Source organism: Arachis hypogaea, chromosome 10, assembly GCF_003086295.3.
Source record: "Arachis hypogaea cultivar Tifrunner chromosome 10, arahy.Tifrunner.gnm2.J5K5, whole genome shotgun sequence".
Taxonomy (NCBI): domain Eukaryota; kingdom Viridiplantae; phylum Streptophyta; class Magnoliopsida; order Fabales; family Fabaceae; genus Arachis; species Arachis hypogaea.
Genome location: NC_092045.1, coordinates 78,756,202 through 78,779,807, shown reverse-complemented (window position 1 = coordinate 78,779,807; position 23,606 = coordinate 78,756,202). Strand labels below are relative to the sequence as shown.

General features: G+C 43.3%; 2 non-coding genes across 2 annotated transcripts; one reads left to right on the top strand and one right to left on the bottom strand.

Annotated features, from left to right (window-relative positions):
- Positions 1-246: 246 nt before the first annotated feature.
- Positions 247-350, bottom strand: LOC112719311 (small nucleolar RNA R71). The gene has a single exon (XR_003161617.1). It is a non-coding gene; the product is annotated as a small nucleolar RNA R71 (small nucleolar RNA).
- A 16,282-nt stretch (positions 351-16,632) lies between these two features.
- Positions 16,633-16,736, top strand: LOC112719300 (small nucleolar RNA R71). Its single transcript, XR_003161606.1, has one exon. It is a non-coding gene; the product is annotated as a small nucleolar RNA R71 (small nucleolar RNA).
- The last annotated feature ends 6,870 nt before the right edge of the window (positions 16,737-23,606 follow it).

Genomic DNA, 23,606 nt, shown 5'->3' with positions numbered 1-23,606 from the left:
CATTGTTCATTTGGTGGGAGTGCTAATGAAGATCCAAACCAACATCTCACAAAATTCCTGAGAACTTGTGACACTGTGAAGTCCAATGGAGTCCAGGAAGATGCCTATAAACTGCTCTTGTTCCTATTTTCACTTAAGGACAAGGCAGCTAAGTGGCTGGAATCATTCCCAAGGGGGAGCCTAACAACCTGGGATGAGGTGGAAAGCAAGTTTTTGGCACGTTTCTACCCCCCACAAAAGGTCAATAGGCTTCGATCTGAGGTTCAGACTTTTAGACAACAAGATGGTGAAACTCTCTACGAGGCATGGGAGAGGTTCAAGGATTTGACAAGGAAATGCCCACCAGACATGTTCCATGACTGGGTGCAATTGCATATTTTCTATGATGGACTTTCTTATGAATCAAGGAAGGCTGTAGACCATTCATCAGGAGGTTCATTGAACAGGAAAAAGACTGTGGAAGAAGCCATTGAAGTGATTGAGACAGTGGCTGAGAATGAGTACTATTATGCTTCAGAGAGACACAACACTAAGGGAGTCATGGAGCTGAACCATGTTGATACAATTCTAGCCCAAAACAAGGTGTTTGCCAAGCAACTAGCAGAGCTCACCAGGAAATTAGAAACAAATCAAGTGGCTGCAATACACACACAAGATCAAGAGGAAGTAAGCACTGAAGGAGGTGATTGGGAAGAGGCCAACTATGTGGGAAATCAACAAAGGCAACCATATGATCCACATTCCAACACTTACAACACAGGCTGGAAAAACCACCCAAACTTTGGGTGGGGAAACCAGCAAACCCAACCACAAAACCACAAACCTTACAACCCCAACCAACATAACAATTCCACATACCAAAACTCCAACCAAAGATCATACCAAGCCACACAAAACACTTACTCCTAACCACCATATCATGGCCAAAATAATCAACCTGCCCAACCTAATCCGAACCAACAATTTCAAGATCAATTAAACAGGATAGAAGGAATGCTTGCAAATATAGGTCAGGACATAAGTGAGTTGAAAAGCTTTAGGGATGATGTGAGATCTACCTTAAGGAACCATGGTGAAAAACTCAAGAGGATGGAGTCTCGAGTAGGAGAGCTATCTCAACAGGCCCCCAAGTCAACTGCAGTGTTCCCTAGTGACACAGAAAAGAATCCTAAAGGGGAACAAAAGGGAGTGAGATGGGAAGAATGCAAGGCCATCACCATATTGAAGGAAGTCTCAGAAGAAGAAGGAATCAGACCCTCAGAACAGGAGCCAGAAATCTTGAAGGAAGGTGTGGAAGAAGCTAAGCAGGAAAGTGAAACTGAGCAAGCCAAGGAACTGCAAAATAAAGGCATGCTGGAAACATACCAACCAAAAGCACCATTTCCTCATTGGTTAGGAGGAGGTGGAAAAGGAAAAACATATTCAAGGTTTTTAGAGACATTTAAGTCTCTCCATATCAATATTCCCTTTCTTGGTTTTTTGCTTTTCACCATTTCTATTAGTGTGCACTTATTACTCATTGGTGCCTAGCTTATTTTCTCAATTTTTTTTTTGCTTTTTGGTTGCCTTTTTCAGTGGCTTTTTCTTCTTCTTTTTCTTTCTTTTTTTATGGCCAAAGACATTTATTCATCAAGATCCATAGACAGTATTCAACTTCTACACAAAAATGATAATTTTACACTCAATTTCCAGTGAGCTGACTAAACAATCAAGCATGCATACCACCACTTAATTCTACTTGATTTGTCACTAAATGAGCCAAGTTACTTTTGTTCAAACTTTTCTTTTATTTTTGGAAACAGAACAAGCATGGAAAGCATTTGTTTAAGAAGGTGAAGTTATATCCAAACATCTAGACATTCACTTTATTCAAAGCAGTAAACAGACAAACATACTAGAAACTTCACATTCCAGAAAGATTCAACAATTACAGTTTAAACCAGAACAAGCATGCTTTTGTTTGCCTTTTAAAGAATGGTCAAGGAACAACACCACCTTGTGAAATTTCTTGTTTTCTCTTTGTTGCCAGGAAACAATTTGATTTCTCCTTCTTCTCCTAGTTGTTGCTTCATGTTCTTTCTAAGATCCTTGTTTCCTTTCCTGCAAAGAGTGATGAAGTTGCTTGCTTCTCAAGCACTTGAGTGGTTAGCTCAACTATGTATAGGCAAGTGTCTGAGTCTTAAGTTGGTGTGTGAACACCAAACTTAGTCTCCTACTTACTCCTCTGCTCTTTGAATCCTTGAATTCTCCTTGGAATTAAGTTGCTGCTAAGGATTTTAAGCATTTCTGTGATTGCTTAGAATGGTTGTTCCTTTCATATAATTCAAAGGTTGTTGTGTTCAGTTGATCTGTATGGTGGAACACCAAACTTAGAGTCACACATTCCCCTTTGAATTATTGATCCACGAATTCATTGTTTGGTGTGAAACACCAAACTTAATTCTTTGCAATGCACAGAAACTACTTCACCTTTTTATTGAAACAAATAAAAGAAACAGCAAAGGAGTATTACCTCAGGTTGGGTTGCCTCCCAACAAGCGCTTCTTTAACGTCATTAGCTTGACGGTCAGCTTCCTCAGTTGAGGTGATATTTAACCTTGTCCTTCTCCTCCACATCTCCCAAGTAATGTTTGAGTCTTTGACCATTCACAGTAAAGGTTCGTTGTGACTTTTCTTCCATGATTTCTACTTGTCCATATTGGGAGACCTTGGTGACAAGGAATGGTCCAGACCACCTTGATTTTAGCTTCCCTGGAAATAGCTTCAGCCTAGAATTGTAGAGCAATACTTTTTGTCCCTCTTCAAATTTCCTTGGGGCTATGTTGCTGTCATGCTTCTTCTTTGCTCTTTCTTTGTAAATTTTGGCATTCTCATAAGCTTCAGCTCTGAATTCTTCCAACTCTTGAATTTGCAACATCCTTCTTTCTCCAGCAGCTTTGCTGTCCAAGTTCAAGAGTTTCAAGGCCCAGAATGCCTTGTGCTCCAACTCCAGTGGCAAATGGCAAGCTTTTCCATATACTAGTTGGTAAGGAGACATTCCAATTGGTGTTTTGAAAGCTGTCCTATATGCCCAAAGAGCATCATCTAGCTTAATCGACCAGTCCTTCCTTGAAGTTCCCACAGTCTTTTCCAGGATTCTTTTGAGTTCCCTATTAGATATTTCGGCTTGCCCACTTGTCTGTGGATGGTATGGTGTGGCTACCTTGTGTTTGACTCCATATTTTAGAAGCAATGCCTCTAATGGTTTGTTGCAGAAGTGGCTTCCTCCATCACTGATGATTGCTCTTGGAACCCCAAAACGGCAAAAAATGTGTTTTTTGAGGAAGTTCATGACTACCTTATTATCATTGGTTGGAGTTGCTATTGCTTCAACCCATTTGGAGACATAGTCTACTGCCACAAGAATGTAATTATTTGAGTATGAGGTGGGAAAGGGTCCCATGAAATCTATCCCTCATACATCAAACAATTCAAGTTCCAGAATGAATTGTTGTGGCATTTCATTTCTTCTTGGCAGGTTCCCCGCTTTCTGGCATTCATGGCAGTGCTTCACTAGTTCCTTTGCATCTTTGAAGATAGTGGGCCAATAAAAACCACACTGCAACACCTTAGCTGCTGTTCTTTCTCCTGCAAAATGTCCTCCATAAGTGGAGCCATGGCAGTCCCATAAGACTTCCCTTCCTTCTTCTTCTGATATGCATCTTCTGAGTATGCCATCCGAACATTTTTTGAACAAGTATGGTTCGTCCCAGATGAAGTATTTGGCATCATTTACCAATTTCTTCCTTTGATGCTTGTTAAATTCCAACGGCAAACTCCCAGTGGCCTTGAAGTTTGCTATGTCTGCAAACCAGGGTGCTTTGTGAATTACCATGAGTTGTTCATCAGGAAAGCACTCATTTATATGTGTGCTTTGTGTGCTTCCTTCTTCACATGGTATCCTTGATAAATGGTCTGCCACCTTGTTCTCTACACCCTTCTTGTCTTTGATTTCAATGTCAAATTCTTGCAACAAAAGAACCCATCTAATAAGTCTTGGTTTGGATTCTTGTTTAGCAAGTAAGTATTTTAAAGCTGAATGATCAGTGAAGACAATGACCTTAGATCCAATGAGATAGGATCTAAATTTGTCAAATGCAAAGACTATTGCCAAGAGTTCTTTTTCAGTGGTTGTGTAATTCCTTTGGTTATCATTCAAGACTTTACTGGCATAATAAATCACATGTACCAAATTGTCTTTCCTTTGTCCTAACACTGCCCCAATAGCAAGGTCTGATGCATCACACATCAGTTCAAAAGGTAAGTTCCAATCAGGTGGGGCAATGATAGGTGCAGAGGAAAGTTTTTGCTTCAAAAGTTCATAGGCTAGCATGCAATTTTTATCAAATACAAAGGGTGTATCAGAGACAAGCAAGTTACTCAAAGGTTTGGCTATTTTAGAAAAGTCTCTAATAAACCTTCTGTAAAAGCCAGCGTGTCCCAAAAAACTCCTAACTGCCTTGACATTACTTGGTGGAGGTAGTTTTTCAATGAGTTCCACCTTAGCTCTGTCCACCTCAATGCCTCTATTAGAGATTTTGTGGCCAAGGACTATTCCTTCTGTGACCATGAAATGACACTTTTCCCAGTTTAATACTAGGTTGGTCTCTTGGCATCTCTTAAGCACCAAGGCAAGGTGGTGTAGGCAGCTAGGAAAAGAATCTCCAAACACAGAAAAATCATCCATGAAAACCTCAATAAATTTTTCAATCATGTCCGAAAAGATGGACAGCATGCATCTTTGGAAAGTGGCAGGTGCATTGCACAATCCAAAGGGCATGCGTCTATAAGCAAAAACTCCATATGGACAAACAAATGATGTTTTCTCTTGATCTCTTAGATCAACTACTATCTGATTATAGCTTGAGTATCCATTCAGAAAGAAATAGTAAGCATGTCCTGCAAGCCTTTCAAGCATCTGATCCATGAATGGGAGTGGGAAATGATCTTTTCTGGTGGCTTCATTGAGCTTCCTGTAGTCTATGCACATCCTCCACCCAGTGACAGTTCTTGTGGGTATGAGTTCGTTCCTCTCATTTGGCACCACAGTTATGCCACCTTTCTTGGGAACTACATGGATGGGACTAACCCATGGGCTATCAGAAATGGGGTAGATTACCCCTGCCTGCCATAACTTCATGACCTCCTTTTGTACCACTTCTTTCATGACGGGATTCAATCTTCTCTGAGCTTGAATGGAGGGTCTAGCATCCTCTTCTAACAAGATTTTATGCATGCATATGGATGAACTTATCCCCTTCAAATCAGCTAGGGTCCATCCAATGGCATCTTGATGCGTTTGTAGCACCTTGATCAATTCTTCTTCCTGTTCTTGGCTCAGGGCAGAGCTAATGATAACAGGATGGCTCTCATCACTACCCAAGTATGCATACTTGAGATTAGGGGGCAATGCTTTGAGCTCAGGTTTTGGTGCTTCCTTCTCTTCTTTCACTCTCTCTGGCATGCTTGGCATGGTTGTTTCAGCAGCCTTGATGTCACTAACTTTAATATCCTTGGTGAACTCCTCCTCTGCCACTTCCTTTGTTGTTTCCTCAAAGGTTTTTTGTACTGCAATGTCCACTACATCCACCCTCATGCATTCCTTTAGTGATTCTGATGGATAGCTCATTGCCTTGAATACGTTAAACACCAATTGCTCATCATGTAGTCTAAGAGTGAGTTCACCCTTTTGGACATCTATGATGGCTCCAGCAGTAGCCAGGAAGGGTCTTCCCAGTATTATCGAAGCTTTGGCTTCTTCCTCCATATCTAACACCACAAAATCGGCAGGAAATATAAAATCTCCCACTTTCACCAACAAATCCTCAACTATCCCATGAGGGAATTTAAAAGTTCGATCTGCCAATTGGAGGGCCATTCTTGTTGATTTGGCTTCCTCAATCTTCATTCTTCTCATCATTGTTAGAGACATCAAATTGATACTGGCCCCTAAGTCACACAAGGCCTTCTCCACAATGACTTCTCCTATGATGCAGGGGATTTGGAAACTGCCTGGATCCTTCAATTTCTGAGGCAATTTGTGTTGAATGATGGCACTGCATTCTTCAGTCAACAACACAGTTTCCTCATTTCTCCAGCTTCTCTTCTTGGTCATTAATTCCTTTAAGAATTTTGCATAGAGTGGCATTTGCTCTATTGCCTCAGCAAACGGAATGTTGATTTGAAGCTTCTTGAAAATCTCCAAGAATCTGGAGAATTGGCCATCCTTTTCACTTTTCATCAAACGTTGAGGATATGGTGCTTTGGGTGTATAAAGCTTCAGGACCTCTTTTTCTTTTTCTTTTGTTGCAGACGGTGTAAAAGATTGTCCCTGTTCCTTGTCTCTCACATTTTCCTTTGCTTCATCCTCTGTGGTTTCCTTTGAGATCTCCTTTAGCTTCTTTCCACTTCTGAGGGTTATGACCTTACATTCTTCCCTTGCAATAGCCTTGGCAGCATGAGAAACGCTTGGCCCAAGGGTTTGCTTAGACAAATACCCAATTTGATTTTCTAGCTTCTGGATGGCAGCTCCTTGGTTTTGCAAGTTAGAATTTACTTCTTCCTTAAAGGCTTTCAATTCGGTTATGTCTTGACCCATGGTTGCAAGCATTCCTTCTATCCTGTTTAATTGATCTTGAAATTGTTGGTTCAGATTAGGTTGGGCAGGTTGATTATTTTGGCCATGATATGGTGGTTGGGAGTAAGTGTTTTGTGTGGCTTGGTATGATCTTTGGTTGGAGTTTTGGTATGTGGAATTGTTATGTTGGTTGGGGTTGTAAGGTTTGTGGTTTTGTGGTTGGTGTTCATACCCTGACCGGGCTCCTCCAACTCGGCAAATTCATAAGAGGTCCGACCTCGTCCTAAGGCTCACGCCGACAGGTCGGACCTCGGACAATAAAGCAAGGAAGGCCCATCAAAAGGAACGCAGCCCAAAACCTAAAGGCCGAAAAGGCCTAGAAAAGGCGGTTCCACAAAGATAGAGATAAAACTCCCAAAAGATAAGATAAAGATAAGAATATCTTATCCAGGGAAGATCACGGCCAACTACTATAAATACACTGGAGCACCCAGGTATGGCATTCATTCCACATTCTACACATATCTGCTTGGACCCATGCTAACTTAAGCATCGGAGTGTCATTGCAGGTACAACCACCAACCGCTCCGCATATCAAGCTCGGAACATTGGCGCCGTTGCCGGGGACCTGGAAGTCATCCCTCTACCATGGCGGACGACCCTCACAACAATGACCGCGCTGCATCTGAACAAGAGGACGAAATTGACACCGGAGAACGACCAGACAGCCCTCTATCACCACGCACTCCAGGAGGAAACAAACAGAATCGCCCAAAGACATCACTCCCAAACAAAGATCCACAAAATTCCGAAAAAGAGAAGAGCTCGGAAATTCTAGAAGCAGTCTGGGCACAACAAAACCGACTGAAACAACTCGAAGAGGACATAAAGAAGCAGAAAGAAACTGAACAAGATCTGAGAAGAGAGACTCGAAAGCGCAGAGAATTAGAAGAAAAACTGCGGAAAATAGAGGCCAACCTGAAAGACCGGACAGAACGCGGCACCACCCCCGAAGATAACCATGACCCCTTCACGCAAGAGATCATGAAGGAGAAGGTACCGCGGAATTTCAAACCACCCGATATGGATCTCTACGACGGCACCACCGATCCAAGTCACCACCTCAGCAACTTCAGAAGCAGAATGTACCTAGTCGACGCCTCCGACGCGATTCGGTGCAAAGCCTTCCCCACCACTCTCACCAAGTCAGCCATGAAGTGGTTCGACAACCTGCCACCAAGATCAATCACCAGCTTCGAAGACCTAACCAAAAAATTCCTAACAAGGTTCTCTATTCAAAAGGACAAGACAAAACATGCCCCCAGTCTACTCGGGATCAAACAAGGTAACCAAGAAACTCTCCGAGAATACATGGAGCGATTCAACAAAGCCTGCCTGGACATACAACATTTGCCCACTGAAGCAGCCATCATGGGACTAGCAAACGGCCTAAAAGAGGGACCGTTTAGCCAATCCCTATCCAAACGATACCCGACCTCCCTATACGAGGTGCAGGAGCGGGCAGAAAAATATATCAACATGGAGGAAACCTCCCAGCTAAGAGACTCTTCTAGGAAGGAATCAACCTACCCACTCCGAGATCGAGATCGGGAACAGAAGAAGAAAGAAGAACCCAACTCGGACAAGCCACGGAAGTACCACAACTACACCCCCCTCCGAGTCTCCCTGGTAGACATCTACAGAGAAGTATGCCACACTGAAAAGATCCCACCGCCCCGACCGCTAAAACACAAGAGAGCGGGGAGAGATCGGTCCGAATACTGTGAATATCACAAGCTCTACGGTCATTCTACTAACGACTGCTACGACCTAAAAAATGTTATAGAAAAGCTAGCCAGAGAAGGAAAACTCGACAGATACATAGCAGAGAAAGGAGAAGAGACCAGGAAGAGAAGGCGGGGAGATAACGAAGATCGGGCCGAACAAACCCCACGAACCCCTGAAAGGCACGTTCACATGATAAATGGAGGTTTTGCAGGCGGAGGAACATCCAGATCCTCGCGAAAAAGACACCTCAAAGAAGTCTATCACGTCCGAGAAGACAGTCCCCTACCCGAGTTACCTACTATCTCATTTACCCGAGAAGATGCTCAAGGGATAATACTCGGGCACGATGATCCAATGGTAATCACCATTATCCTAGCAAACGCCAACTTACATCGAACCCTGATTGACCAGGGAAGCTCAGCAGATATCCTGTTCAAAACGGCCTTCGACAAGCTCGGACTTGAAGAAAAAGAACTAAAGGCCTATCCCACCGACCTATTTGGGCTAGGGGATACCCCGATCCATCCCTTAGGATACATCTCGCTGCACACTACCTTTGGAAGAGGCGAGCAATCTAAAACATTAAGCATCGACTACATTATAGTCGACGTCACTTCAGCATACAATGCCCTCATTGGGCGACCAACCCTAAACAGACTGGCAGCTATAGTCTCGACCCCACACCTCTGTATGAAGTTTCCTACCGTAAAAGGAATCGCTACCCTAAAAGGCGACCAAAAATTAGCGCGGCGATGTTACAACGAAAGCCTGAGCCTAAAAGGGAAAGAGGTCAACGCAATAGAACTCGGACGAGTTCAATCCCGAGAAGATCTTCGGCCACAACCAGAAAGGGAAACCGAAAAAGTCCAGATTGGGAACGCACCTGAAAAAATAACAAACATAGGAACAAACCTCGAAGCGGGCCTAAAGGAGGAACTCATAACCCTCTTAAGGGAGAATTCCGACCTCTTCGCCTGGAAAGCCTCCGACATGCCAGGCATAAGCCCCGACCTGATGTGCCATAAGCTATCAGTTTACCCGGGATCCCGACCTGTCCAACAAAGACGCCGAAAGCTCGGACCCGAGCGCATGCAAGCAATAGAAGAACAAGTACAAGCACTGCTAGATGCAGGGTTCATTAGGGAAGTAAAATACCCCCTATGGCTCGCAAACGTGGTCCTGGTGAAAAAGCCCAATGGAAAATGGAGGATGTGCGTCGATTACACGGATCTCAACAAAGCCTGCCCTAAAGACCCATATCCACTACCAAACATCGACGCCTTAGTAGACGCAGCCTCAGGCTATAGATATCTCTCCTTCATGGACGCATACTCGGGATACAATCAGATCCCGATGTACGGACCCGACCAAGAAAAGACCTCGTTCATAACCCCAAGGGCAAACTACTGCTACGTAGTGATGCCCTTCGGGCTGAAGAACGCAGGCGCAACCTACCAGAGGCTAATGAACAAAGTGTTCTCAGAGCACATCGGATTACAGCTGGAGGTGTATGTCGACGACATGCTGGTAAAGACACAAGAAGACAAAAACTTATTGACCGACCTTACCAGTATCTTCGGTACCCTCAGAAAACACAACATGAGACTTAACCCGGCAAAGTGCACCTTCGCCGCAGAGGCCGGAAAATTCTTAGGCTTCATGCTGACTCAAAGGGGCATCGAAGCAAACCCGGACAAATGCCAAGCGATACTCAATATGAAGAGCCCGACGTGTGTCAAAGAAGTACAACAACTGAATGGAAGGCTAGCCGCCCTATCAAGATTCTTGGCAGGATCAGCAATAAAGTCACTACCTCTCTACTCACTCCTAAAGAAAGGGAAGCCCTTTTCATGGACCCCGGAGTGCGAAAAAGCCTTTCAAGAATTCAAAGAATTCCTCGGGCAGCCACCGATCCTAACCCGACCTTTAAAAGGAGAAGAGCTCGTACTATACCTCTCGGTCGGACATCGAGCAGTCGCTTCAGCATTAATACGAGAAAATGACCAAGGACAACACCCCATATACTTTGTAAGCAAGGCACTACAAGGGGCCGAATTAAACTATCAGAAGATAGAAAAATTCGCCTACGCCCTAGTGTTCACAGCTCGGAGGCTCCGTCCCTACTTTCAAGCCCACACCATCAAAGTCCGAACAAACCAACCCATGAGACACATCCTCCAAAAAACAGACCTGGCAGGACGAATACTGCAATGGGCGGTGGAGCTGTCCGAGTTCGACCTCCACTATGAAACCCGGACTGCCATAAAATCTCAGTATCTAGCCGACTTCATCGCAGAATACACTAAGACCCCTGGAACCCCACTCTCATGGAACCTGTATGTCGACGGGTCCTCAAACAAAACTGGAAGCGGAGCCGGGGTTATACTCGAAAGCGACCAAGAAACACGGATAGAACTATCCCTAAAATTCGAGTTCCGGGCTTCGAACAACCAAGCCGAATACGAGGCCCTACTAGCAAGTCTAAAGCTAGCCGAAGAGGTCGGAGCCCAGAAAATCACGATCTTCAGCGACTCCCAGGTCGTCACATCACAAGTAAATGGAAGCTACCAAGCCAAAGACCCCACCATGAAAAAATACCTGGACCAAACACAGGCACAACTACGCCACTTCTCAGAGATACAGATTCAGCACATACCTCGGGAACAAAACGCCCGGGCAGACGCCCTCTCAAAGCTCGCCAGCACCAAACCCGGAGGCAACAACAGAAGTCTCCTCCAGGAAACCTTACAATCCCCCTCCGTGCTAAGAGAGGAAGAAACGCTAAATATATCCAACCAACAGCAAGGATGGGTGACCCCCATACTCAACTACCTGAAGTCGGGAACCCTTCCCGCCGAAAGAAAAGAAGCTAAAAGACTCACGAAAGACGCCCAGAATTATACACTAATTCACGATGTATTATACAGAAGAGGATTCTCAAACCCCCTCCTTAGGTGCGTCCCGACCTCGGAAACAAAGAGCGTCCTCGAAGAAGTCCACGGAGGCATGTGTGGGAACCATCTCGGAGCTCGGGCATTATCCAAAAAAGTAGTCCGAGCCGGGTTCTACTGACCGACCTTGCAGAAAGACGCAACGGAATTTGTGAAAATATGCCCCCCTGCCAAAAACACGCCAATTTCCACAAGGCACCACCCGAGGACCTTATCAGCATCACCGCACCATGGCCCTTCGCAAAATGGGGACTTGACCTACTCGGCCCGTTCCCCCAAGGACCGGGGCAAGTCAAATACCTCATAGTAGGGGTCGACTACTTCACAAAGTAGATCGAAGATGAACCCTTAGCCACCATTACGGCTCAGAAAAGCCGCAAATTCCTATACAAAAACATTGTCACAAGGTTCGGAGTCCCCTACTCCATCACAACAGACAACGGAACACAGTTCACGGACACAAGTTTTCAGAACTTAGTGGCCGAACTAAAAATCAAACAGCAATTCACCTCAGTCGAGCACCCACAAGCCAATGGACAAGCAGAGGCCGCAAATAAAGTCATCTTGGCCGGATTAAAACGAAGACTCCAAGAAGCCAAAAGGGGCATGGGCCGAGGAGCTCCCCCAGGTACTATGGGCATATCGGACAACCCCACACTCTACAACGGGAGAATCGCCATTCCGACTAGCTTACGGGATGGAGGCAATGATTTCTATCGAAATAGATGAAGGGTCACCCAGAGTCATCTTCTACAGCGAAGAAGGTAACCCGCAGGCACAAAAGGAAGAACTCGACCTCCTCCCCGAGGTCCGAAAAAGGGCCCGGATCCGAGAAGAAGCCTTAAAACGGCGAACGGCCCTCAGATACAATCAGAAAGTAATAAAGCGAAGCTTCTCCATTCACGACCTGATTCTAATCCGAAATGACATCGGAACACAAAAGTCGGGAGAAGGAAAGCTAGCTGCAAATTGGAAAGGACCCTACAAGGTAACAGAAGTCTTAGGGACAGGCTATTACAAAATATCCGACCTAGAAGGCAATGAGCTGCCTAGGGCCTGGCACGCCTGTAATCTAAGACGGTACTACAGCTAGAAATATTTAACCCGAGGTGTACTCTTTTTCCCTACAAGGGTTTTTTAATGAGACACCCGGTCAAGTAAGGCACCCGACCTAGTCAAGGGTAAACACTCTGTAAATATTCTTTCTTTTTTAATACTAATCAAATTCTTCTATTTTCTTTTCTTCTTCCTCATGATGAAACAAATCCTAGAAAATACCCCGCCAAGACGCATTAATTTATGCTCGGCAAAACGCAAAAAATCATTTGCCAAAAGACCACACAAGGTCGGCAAAAGATGAAGCGACGAGGTTCAAATTAATGTGAGAAGTTATAAAGCAACTCTGAAAAGGCTCAAAAAGCCAAATAAAAAGAGATCACAAAAATAACTTAAAGGGCCGACCAACGACAAGGTCGGACCCAACAAAGGGAGGTACTCGAACGCCCAAGGTCCGAGAAAAAGCCCGAATCCAAGAAAGAAGCCTTAAAACGGCGAAAGCAAAGATTTCGAAAAACGCTTACTAAAAAGTTGCTATACAAAAACAACTAAAAAGTGCAAGCGAAAAAACGAAATCAAAGGAAGGGGTAAAACAGAAAAGTTTCAAGCGCTAGCTAAAAAGTTGTTATCCAAAAACAACTAAAAAGCATAAAAGCGGAACAAAAAGTCAAAACGCGAACAAAACACCGCATAATAAGCTAAAAAGTTACTACAAGTAGCTAATAGCAAAAAGGCGTCCAAAGCGTTCACAGATACCATCCAAAAACAAAAGAGCCCACAGGCCGGGCAAAAAACCAAAAATAAAAGATTACAGAGGATCAAGGTCCTTTCCGGACTCCACATCAACAGAAGGCTGCGGAGGAAACATAGAAATCGGGACTGCATCGACGGCACCGTCATCCCGGTTTAAAACCTCCACACCAGAACCATCCCCGGCCAAAGGTGAAGTCGGGTTCGCAACCGGAACTTTGGGGTCGGACACCGGAACCTCATCCTCGTTGGGAGCAGGAACAATCTTTCCCTCCACAACGACGTTATCCGTACTAAATAAACTCAGATCCAGGTCAGGAGCAAGAACCCGGACCTGAGCCTTCAAATTTTCAAACATAGCATCCATACCCTTAGCCACATGACCTTCTAGCTCGTAAAATTCATCCTGAGCGGATTGCAACCTCTCCTTTGTCTCCACAAGCTCGGCATATATCCGAGTATAGTTCTCCGTCGCCGCCTTCGCCATCTCCTCAGATGCTTTCGCTGCCGCCACAGCCGCGGTAGCTTTAGCTTTCTCTTTCTCCAAAGAAGCCTCCAGCTCAGTAATCCTAGCAGCCTTCAGCTCACTAATCCTCTCAAACTCAGACTGAGCCTTCTCAAGTCGGGAGCTGGTCGCACCAATGGGGGATTTCTTGAACTCCCGGGCAATAGCAGCATGAAGACTAGCCATCCGGACACAACTCCGCGCCATATACTGAAAATGGTGTTCCATAGACACATCATCAGTAGAAATAAAAGTCTGAGGGAGAATATGCCGTTCAATCCAACCAAGAGCATCAAAATCCTTGTCATTAAAACCCGCAAGCTCTTGAGAGGTCTTCTGCTTCTTGGGAGGAGGACCCGAGGTCGAAGGAGGAGAAGAGGTAGCAGGCCCAGAGGTCGGAGGATCCTGACTTATAGGTCGGAACTGGGGAGTCGGAATAGCCTTCGACCGAGTAGTGACACCCACAGTAGTCTTCTTCGGAGAAGATCGGGCAGAAGCCTCCCCAGCCTCGATATTTTGAGCAGCCACAGACTTCTTTGTCCGACGAAGGAACTTCATGGAATCCGCCTGAGAAGACATCTCTGCAGAAATAAAAGAAAAAGGATTACCACAACGGAAATTCCACCAAAACAAGCAAAACCAAAATACTAAAAAAAAAGACGAATCTCGGAGAGGTCGGGAACTACCTAACTCGGAACGGAGAAGGCTTGGATCTCCCAACATTTTCTTCGTGTCCAAGTGAGGTGCCCGACCCCATAAACTGCTCACCACACCCACAAAAGCCTGCTCCACCTCATCTAGACTCTCAAAGGTATACTTAGCAGACACTACATTCTCCTGCCAAAAAAGAGGAAAAGAAGGCTCCCCACTCTCATCTAGAAAGAAAGGTCGGACGTCTCCAGTAGCCCGGACCTTGAAATAAAAGTTCTTAAAGTCATGAAAAGACTCATCATACAGGGTACAAAACTTCCTTCCCTGGTTAGCCCTAAAAGAGACCCAAGATACCTTCCCTCCACCCGACCCCGGCTTCGTCAACACAAACAGATAGGAAAAAAGAGAAATAGAGGGGGAGACGCCCAAAAACTGACACAAAAGTTGAAACAGCTTTAAAAACGCCCAAGAATTTGGATGGAGCTGCGTAGGGGCAAGATTACAAGACCATAACACCTCGGACTCCAGATCGGTAAAGGGAAGTCGGACATTCAGCTTAGAGAAAAAACAATCATAAGCATAAAAGAAGAGCTTCTCGGAACTATCTAAGGGCGGGAAGCACACTCTCTCCTCGGAATCCGGGGCTACTAGTTCATAATCCCTCTCAGACTCTCTATTTTCACATATGCTACAGTGCCTACGAAACCTAGCTAAATACTCAGAATCTACCACAGAAGGGACTCTTAGAGGAAGAGGGTCTACCCAACCAAGACCACATGGAATCTTAGTCGACATCGCTTGAAGAACCTTTCGAGACATAAAAATTCTTACCTACAAAGAAGAATACAACAGCAAAGCAAAAATCACATAAAGAAGACAGCGAAAACCCAGTTAGCCAAGCAAGAAACAAAAACCCCACGAAGAAAACACGGCAACCCGGAACAAAAAATACCAGAGAACAAAAAGAGCCCCCCCCATATACAAACAAACGAGCAATGGCGGCGCCTCTTTTCGGGGCAACCCAGGCATAAAGAAACAAACAAGGGCCACACAAAGAACAGAAGCATATGTGCACAAAGAAAAGAGAAGCATGGGAACAAACCTGGAAGAAAGAAACGAAGACGACGAGCTCCGAAGCAAGAAAAACGAAACGGCGGCACACAGAGAGATTCGGGGAAGCAGAGCAAAGAGAAAGAAGAAGCAGTGCTCGAAAAGGATGAAGAAAAACAAAAACGCAGAAAAAAAAGGAGGAAAGGGGCAAATAAATAAAGCCTTCACAGAGCCCGAACGGAAATCAAGGAAAAACGGTAAAATGCAATAAATGCAGGAACGGCCATTTTTTGAAATTTTGAAAAACTACTATGCCCGAGCTCGACCTCCCAAAAAGGACGAACTCGGGCAGGGGCACTGTTCATACCCTGACCGGGCTCCTCCAACTCGGCAAATTCATAAGAGGTCCGACCTCGTCCTAAGGCTCACGCCTACAGGTCAGACCTCGGACAATAAAGCAAGGAAGGCCCATCAAAAGGAACGCAGCCCAAAACCTAAAGGCCGAAAAGGCCTAGAAAAGGCGGTTCCACAAAGATAGAGATAAAACTCCCAAAAGATAAGATAAAGATAAGAATATCTTATCCAGGGAAGATCACGGCCAACTACTATAAATACACTGGAGCACCCAAGTATGGCATTCATTCCACATTCTACACATATCTGCTTAGACCCATGCTAACTTAAGCATCGGAGTGTCATTGCAGGTACAACCACCAACCGCTCCGCATATCAAGCTCGGGTCCCTGAACCCCCACCTCGGGCCTTTCCAGACGACCGAGCTACACGTTTCAGGTAACCCTCGGAACAGTTGGGTTTGCTGGTTTCCCCACCCAAAGTTTGGGTGGTTTTTCCAGCCTGGGTTGTAAGTGTTGGAATGTGGATCATATGGTTGCCTTTGTTGATTTCCCACATAGTTGGCCTCTTCCCAATCACCTCCTTCAGTGCTTACTTCCTCTTGATCTTGTGTGTGTATTGCAGCCACTTGATTTGTTTCTAATTTCCTGGTGAGCTCTGCTAGTTGCTTGGCAAACACCTTGTTTTGGGCTAGAATTGTATCAACATGGTTCAGCTCCATGACTCCCTTAGTGTTGTGTCTCTCTGAAGTATAGTAGTACTCATTCTCAGCCACTGTCTCAATCACTTCAATGGCTTCTTCCATAGTCTTTTTCCTGTTCAATGAACCTTCTGATGAATGGTCTACAGCCTTCCTTGACTCATAAGAAAGTCCATCATAGAAAATATGCAATTGCACCCAGTCATGGAACATGTCTGGTGGGCATTTCCTTGTCAAATCCTTGAACCTCTCCCATGCCTCGTAGAGAGTTTCACCATCTTGTTGTCTAAAAGTCTGAACCTCAGATCGAAGCCTATTGACCTTTTGTGGGGGGTAGAAACGTGCCAGAAACTTGCTTTCCACCTCATCCCAGGTTGTTAGGCTCCCCCTTGGGAATGATTCCAGCCACTTAGCTGCCTTGTCCCTAAGTGAAAATGGGAACAAGAGCAGTTTATAGGCATCTTCCTGGACTCCATTGGACTTCACAGTGTCGCAAATTCTCAGGAATTTTGTGAGATGTTGGTTTGGATCTTCATTAGCACTCCCACCAAATGAACAATGATTCTCCACCAGTGATATTAGCTGTGGTTTGAGTTCAAAATTGTTGGCCTGAATGGGTGGTTTCTGAATGCTGCTACCACAATTCCCAGAGGTTGGGTTTATGTATGAACCAAGAACCCTCCTCTCGGGAATGGCATTGTTTCCATCAGCTCTCTCATGGTTGTGAACTTCTCTATCCATGTTGAGATCTAGAGCTTCCTCAAAATTGTCCTCAGATTCTCCTTCAGATTCTTCTTCTCCCAGTACTCTCTTCCCTCTTGCTTCCCTTCTAAGTTTATGAAGGGTCCTCTCTGGTTCGGTATATGGAGGAGTTGATGTCTCTCCTCTCCTACCTGTCATACAAGAACACAGCACAGGCAACAAACAAGTGAAATACTCTTGGTTAATGGAGAGTATGGTTAGAGCAGTTGAGGAATTAATTCAAATAGTTAGTGAGTCAGTGAGTTAGTTGCTTGAATTTAAAGGCATAAAGAAAGAAAGCAAGTAACAGAGTGCAGAAATTAAAATTCAACAAGTAACTTGAACTGAATTAACAAAACAAGAAAAATGCTCAATCTAGTTAACTTCCAATTTGAGAATTGTCAATCGAAAACCAATCCCCGGCAACGGTGCCATAAACTTGATGCTACAATTTTAGGAAATTGCACGATCGGCAAAAATTCCTTCCGGCAAGTGCACCGGTTATCGTCAAGTAAAAACTCACAATAGAGTGAGGTCGAATCCCACAAGGATTGGTTGAGTGAGCAATTCGGATTAGAAGTGTGTTCTAGTTGAGCGGAATCAAGATTTAGATGAGAATTGCGGAATGTAAAATTGGCGGGAAACGTAAATGGCAAGAAATTGAAATTGCGGAATCTTAAATTGTATGAATTAAAGAGCGAGAAGCTAAATTGCTGAAATTAAAAAGGGATCGGGGTGATTGCATGAATTTAATTGCAGAATGTAAAGAGAAAGTGGTAGATCAGAAATGGGGAATTCATTGGGTTTCAAGAGATATTGAGATCTCCGAATCAAAACATTTTTATCCCTTCCTCAACCAATGCATTCATTGAATCTTGCTTGGCAATCTTATATGATTGGATCCCAATCCCTTGGCTCACCAATTCTCTCTAAAAACAAACAAATTCCCAATCCCTTAGTTTAAATGTTCATAAGAAGAGATGATGCTCGATCACTGATTATACCACACAGTTTCATGAACCACAATTTGGTAGGATTACATGTCACAATATCCATCCAAACCCCAATCCAATTCACTGTGAGAAAGCTTCTCTAGCATGAATCCTCCATTCCTTTCCCAAGGTTCCGAAGGATTCCAATTATGGATAGTTTCTTTCCCAAGACAACTAACCAATGGAATTAGATCGAGAAGCTTTCTAACAAAATTCAAGAGAAAAGATTGAAGAAGAAGATAAAAACTATTATTGATTCATTGAATTACAATAGAGCTCCCTAACCCAATGGAAGGGGTTTAGTGAGTCATAGCTCTGAATTCAATTACAAAAAGTATGAAAACTTGAAAAATGATCAAAAGTCCTCTAACTAACTTAAATTCTATCCTATTTATACACTTTCTAAATTGAGCTTCTGTTGTGTTTCTTGGGCTTTGAGGCCTTTCCCTGATTTCCTTTTGCTTTGGGTTTATGATCCATAATCCTGATGAGGCTGCTGATCCAATTCTGTAACATTCATTGAGCCAACTTAGTGATAATCAAGTAATGACACATGACTCAACAAATTGAAATTCCAGACTCATCAATTCTTCAGGCCCAATCCCATAAACCATGATATTCAATTGGGTTTCATACCAGATTACGTTTAAGTTAATGTTTGTGCTCAAATGCTAACTTAAAACTGCAATATCTTTGGCCCAGAAACCTTTTCAAATAGTGGCGTTTAAGTTGCAGTTTAAGCTTAAACTGGAACTTAAACGTTGGACACTTCTGGAGGTGGTATAACTCAAGCACGTTTAAGCTTCAGTTTAAGGTTAAACTGAAGCTTAAACGTGGAAATGGAAGAAAGCAACCCTGGAGGGTAAAGTAGTCGAACACGTTTAAGCTTCAGTTTAAGGTTAAACTGAAGCTTAAACGTGGAAATGGAAGAAAGCAACCCTGGAGTGTGGAATGGTCGAACACGTTTAAGCTTCAGTTTAAGGTTAAACTGAAGCTTAAACGTGGAAATGAAGAAAGCAACCCTGGAGGAGAATTTTGGTCGAACGTTTTAAGCTTTAGTTTAAGGTTAAACTGGAGCTTAAACGTGGAAATGGCTCCCTGGTGCATTTCTCATTTCTGGCGTTTAACCTTCGGTTTAAGGTTAAACTGGAGGTTAAACGCCACTTTCAGCTTTTCCTCAGCTTTCATGATTTTGGCGTTTAAGCTCCAGTTTAAGCTTAAACTGGAGCTTAAACGCCACTGATAGTTCCCAGCATTATATGGCTTGGCAGTTTAAGTTCCAGTTTAAGCTTAAACTGGAACTTAAACTCCACATGTGATATTCAAGCTTCCTTTATTGATTTTGTTGCTTCCTTGCCTAACCTCTTCTTCCCTGAAATCATCCAAACAACTGCATCAAAGTCTTGCAAAATTTCATGAGAAATCTTCCATTCATAGCATTCAAGTAATATAACTAAAAACTCATGGAATTTGCATCAAAATCATACTGTTTGGATGGTTCATTGCTTTGTTATTCATTTAACCATTCTTGGTTACTTTAAGCTCAAGAAAATGCATAAAACAACTAAAACTAACAGAAAAATGCTAGTGAAACTAGCCTAAGATGCCTTGGCATCACCAAACTTAATACTTGCTTGTCCCTAAGCAAGTCCTGAGTTATTTGAGAAGAAAGTATGAAACAGAAAGCAATTACATTGGCTATATTAGTAAGCACTTGAAGTTCATCAGAAGGGTTTTATGCAGAAAGTTGCAGCATCACTTTTTCATTCTTATCAGGTAAGATTATCACTTTTTCATTGCATCCATCAAACACTGCTATGGCCTCTTGTTATTCTTATGTCCTTGGCACTTTTCCCTTCTTTGTTTTTCATTTTCTTAGAGCTCCTTTGCTCCTTGTTTGCTCAGTGTCATGTGTTGCACAAGCCTTTGGCATTTTCTTTTTCTTATCAGTGCACTACACATATCCACTACAGGCATTTTAGTTCACATTTCTTCTTGAGACATTGGTGCCCAGCACCTCTTTGTGTGACTAAATGTTTTGTATTTAGGTTGCTCTTGATAATGGACTTTTGGTTGATAATCCCGGGTTAGTTAACCCAAGTTACCAAGTGTTGAAACACTCCTCAGAACCTATTCATCCAAGCATATCCTTAATACATAAACACCACAGGCATTTGTCTCAGAAGTTCAAACCATTGGTGCCTAGCTTATTTTCTCAATTTTTTTTTTTGCTTTTTGGTTGCCCTTTTTCAGTAGCTTTTTCTTCTTCTTTTTCTTTCTTTTTCATGGCCAAAGACATTTATTCATCAAGATCCATAGACAGTATTCAACTTCTACACAAAAATGATAATTCTACACTCAATTTCCAGTGAGCTGACTAAACAATCAAGCATGCATACCACCACTTAATTCTACTTGATTTGTCACTAAATGAGCCAAGTTACTTTTGTTCAAACTTTTCTTTTATTTTTGGAAACAGAACAAGCATGGAAAGCATTTGTTTAAGAAGGTGAAGTTATATCCAAACATCTAGACATTCACTTTATTCAAAGCAGTAAACAGACAAACATACTAGAAATTTCACATAAAACTTAAATGACTTAAAATGAAAGAAAGCTCATAAAGACAATTCACAAACTATTATTTGATTATTAAGGAACAAGACCACCTCTCATTTGTTGCTTGGTTCTTCTTGATTTTTGGGGTCCTGCTTCTTCTTGCTTCTTGCCTCTTTTTGACCACTTGTACTTCTGATGACAAGTCATCATATACCCATTTTTCAAGCTAATTTCACTTGTTTTGTTAGCATTTATGCACTTTCTTGCATCCTAAGTAAGTGATTTGGAGTGAAAATGCATAACTTCTCTAAATCAAGCAACCACCATGAAATTAATGTTAAATCATGAGGTTTGAGCTAATTTTAATTGAATTTTAATTGATTTATAAGCCTCTTGAATTTAGTGATACTTGGAGTGGTTGTTTTGGTTTATTGTAGGTGAAGAAAAGAAAAGAAAAGGAAAAGCGTGGCCTAAGAAGTGTAGCCTAAGGAAGGGAAAGCATGGCCAAAGTAATAGAAAGCGTGCCGCATACAATGGGGGAGGCAACATTGCCCTCCACAAGAGCAGACTGCCCTCTAGGAGGGCAACATAGAGGAACCAAGAAGAATAGGCAACTCTGCCCTGCCCACTACAAGGGCAGAGCACAAAATGTGCCTTGGGACCAAGAGAAAGAGAACCTTGCCCTGCCCTTGTGGAGGGCAGAATCGGGCTCCCCAAGGAAAGAAATCAAGGAAAAATGTCATCCATGCATGCTACAAGGTTCGAACAAGGAACCATGAGGAAGCCAAGAACTAAGGGTGATTGCCGTGCCAAGAAGCCAAGGAAATTAATTGAATTTGTGCTTCCTCCGTGTTTCGAACACGGGACGTGGAAGAGGGAACTCTGCCCTGCCCTTGGCGCGGGCAGGGCAGCATTTTGTGTGTGGCGCACCAAGAAGCAAAACTGGCGCACCATGGAACGTTCCTGGCAGCATCTGGCGCACCACGACCCCTCCTGGCAGCACCACAACTTTCTGCCCTGCCCTTGGCGCGGGCAGGGTAGCGTTTTGCATTCCTGGCGCACCACGCTCGTCCCTGGCGCACCAATTCCCATCCCTGGCAGCACCAACACGCGCAACGTTCGTCCCTGGCAGCACCAACTTTTCCTGCCCTGCCCTTGGCGCGGGCAGGGCAGCATCTCACGCATCAGGGCGCGCCAGACTCGCACCACGCTGCACCAACTCGCACCAACTCGCACCAAGGCCGCACCAACCGTCCGCACCATGCATCAATTTTCTGCCCTGCCCTCCACAAGGGCAGGGCAGCCTCCTGGGAGTGAATTTTCATGGGCCGAAAATTCAAATTAAATTCCCATTTTAATTCATTTCTTCACCAAATCAAAAGCCCATCCAAATCCCAAAACCCAAGAATAGAAAGTGTATATATAGAAGCTAGTTTGATGTAATTAGGACCTTTTTTACCACTTTTGATTTCCACCTTTATTTTGGAATTTTACTTTCACCTTTCTTTTGAGCTTTTGCAATTGTTCTTGAGAGACTTGTCCGAGCACCAAGAGGATCAAGGGAGAATTGACTGATCTCCTTCCTCATTCTTACTTGGGCAATTCTACTCTTCTGTTTTTTGAGATTTGGGTGTGTGAAATTGAGGAAATTCTGTCTCAATTCCCATTCAAACTCTTTTCAAATTGTTTTCTGCATAATTGAATCCGAATTCTGTTCTTCTACTGCTTTCTCTTCTAATTCTTGTCAATTGCTTTGCAAACTTGGATCTAGGAAGGCAAATAGAGATCTAGGCTCTGCTACCTAGTCTCTTGAGACCTGAGACCCAATTTTACTTTTGGTTCTTCTGTGAACCCTTGCTACATTTTATTTTCTTTCTGTTTGAATGATATTTGCTTCTGATTCAATTTCTGCTCAATCAATTGCTGCAATTTACTTCTTCTTTGTTTAGATCCTGCAATCCCATTCCTCAATTCCCTTTTACTTTCTAGCAATTTAACTTTCTTGCCATTTAAGTTACTGCAATTTACCTTTCTTGCACTTTAAGTTTCAGTTATTTACTTTCTTGTTCTTTAAGTTTCTGCACATTTACTTTCCTGTTCTTTAATTTACTGCACTTCTCCCTTTCCTCTTTACATTTACTGTCATTTACTTCTTGTTAAACACAATTCACTCAACCAAAACTTGATTCGCTTGACTAAATCACCCACTAAACTAAAATTGCTCAATCCTTCAATCCCTGTGGGATCGACCTCACTCATGTGAGTTATTATTACTTGATGCGACCCGGTACACTTGCCGGTGAGTTTTGTGTTGGATCGTTTTCCACACATCAAGTTTTTGGCGACGTTGCCGGGGATTGAAATAGATTGACAATGATTAAGTGAAGTGGAGGTCTAGATTAAGCATTTTTCCTTTTCTGTTATTCTAATTCCTACTAACACACTAACTGTTTGAGAAATTGCCTCTATTAACTCACTAACAATTTATCTCAAATAACTGCACTTAATTCTCAAGCGTGTTGTTGTTTGGTCATCCTGATTGTTTGCATATCACAGGAAATCAAGTTTCTACAGACAAAGGGTATCATGACATGAAGCCACCACTCATTACACTCATCAAGAACAATTGTTCTTATAACGGAAATCCATCGGAAGATCCTCAGCAGCACATATCCACTTTTCTAAAGACTTGTAATGCAGTCAAAATCGATGGTTCAGATCATGACACTTATAAGATCTTGTTATTCCCCTTCTCATTAAAGGGTGAAGCTGCACAATGGTTTGAAACTTTTCCTCAAGGAAGTATCACTAGTTGGGATGATTTGGTTACCAAATTTCTGGCCAAATTCACCTCATCCAGACAGATCATCCAGCTGAAAAAGGAGGAACAGCTA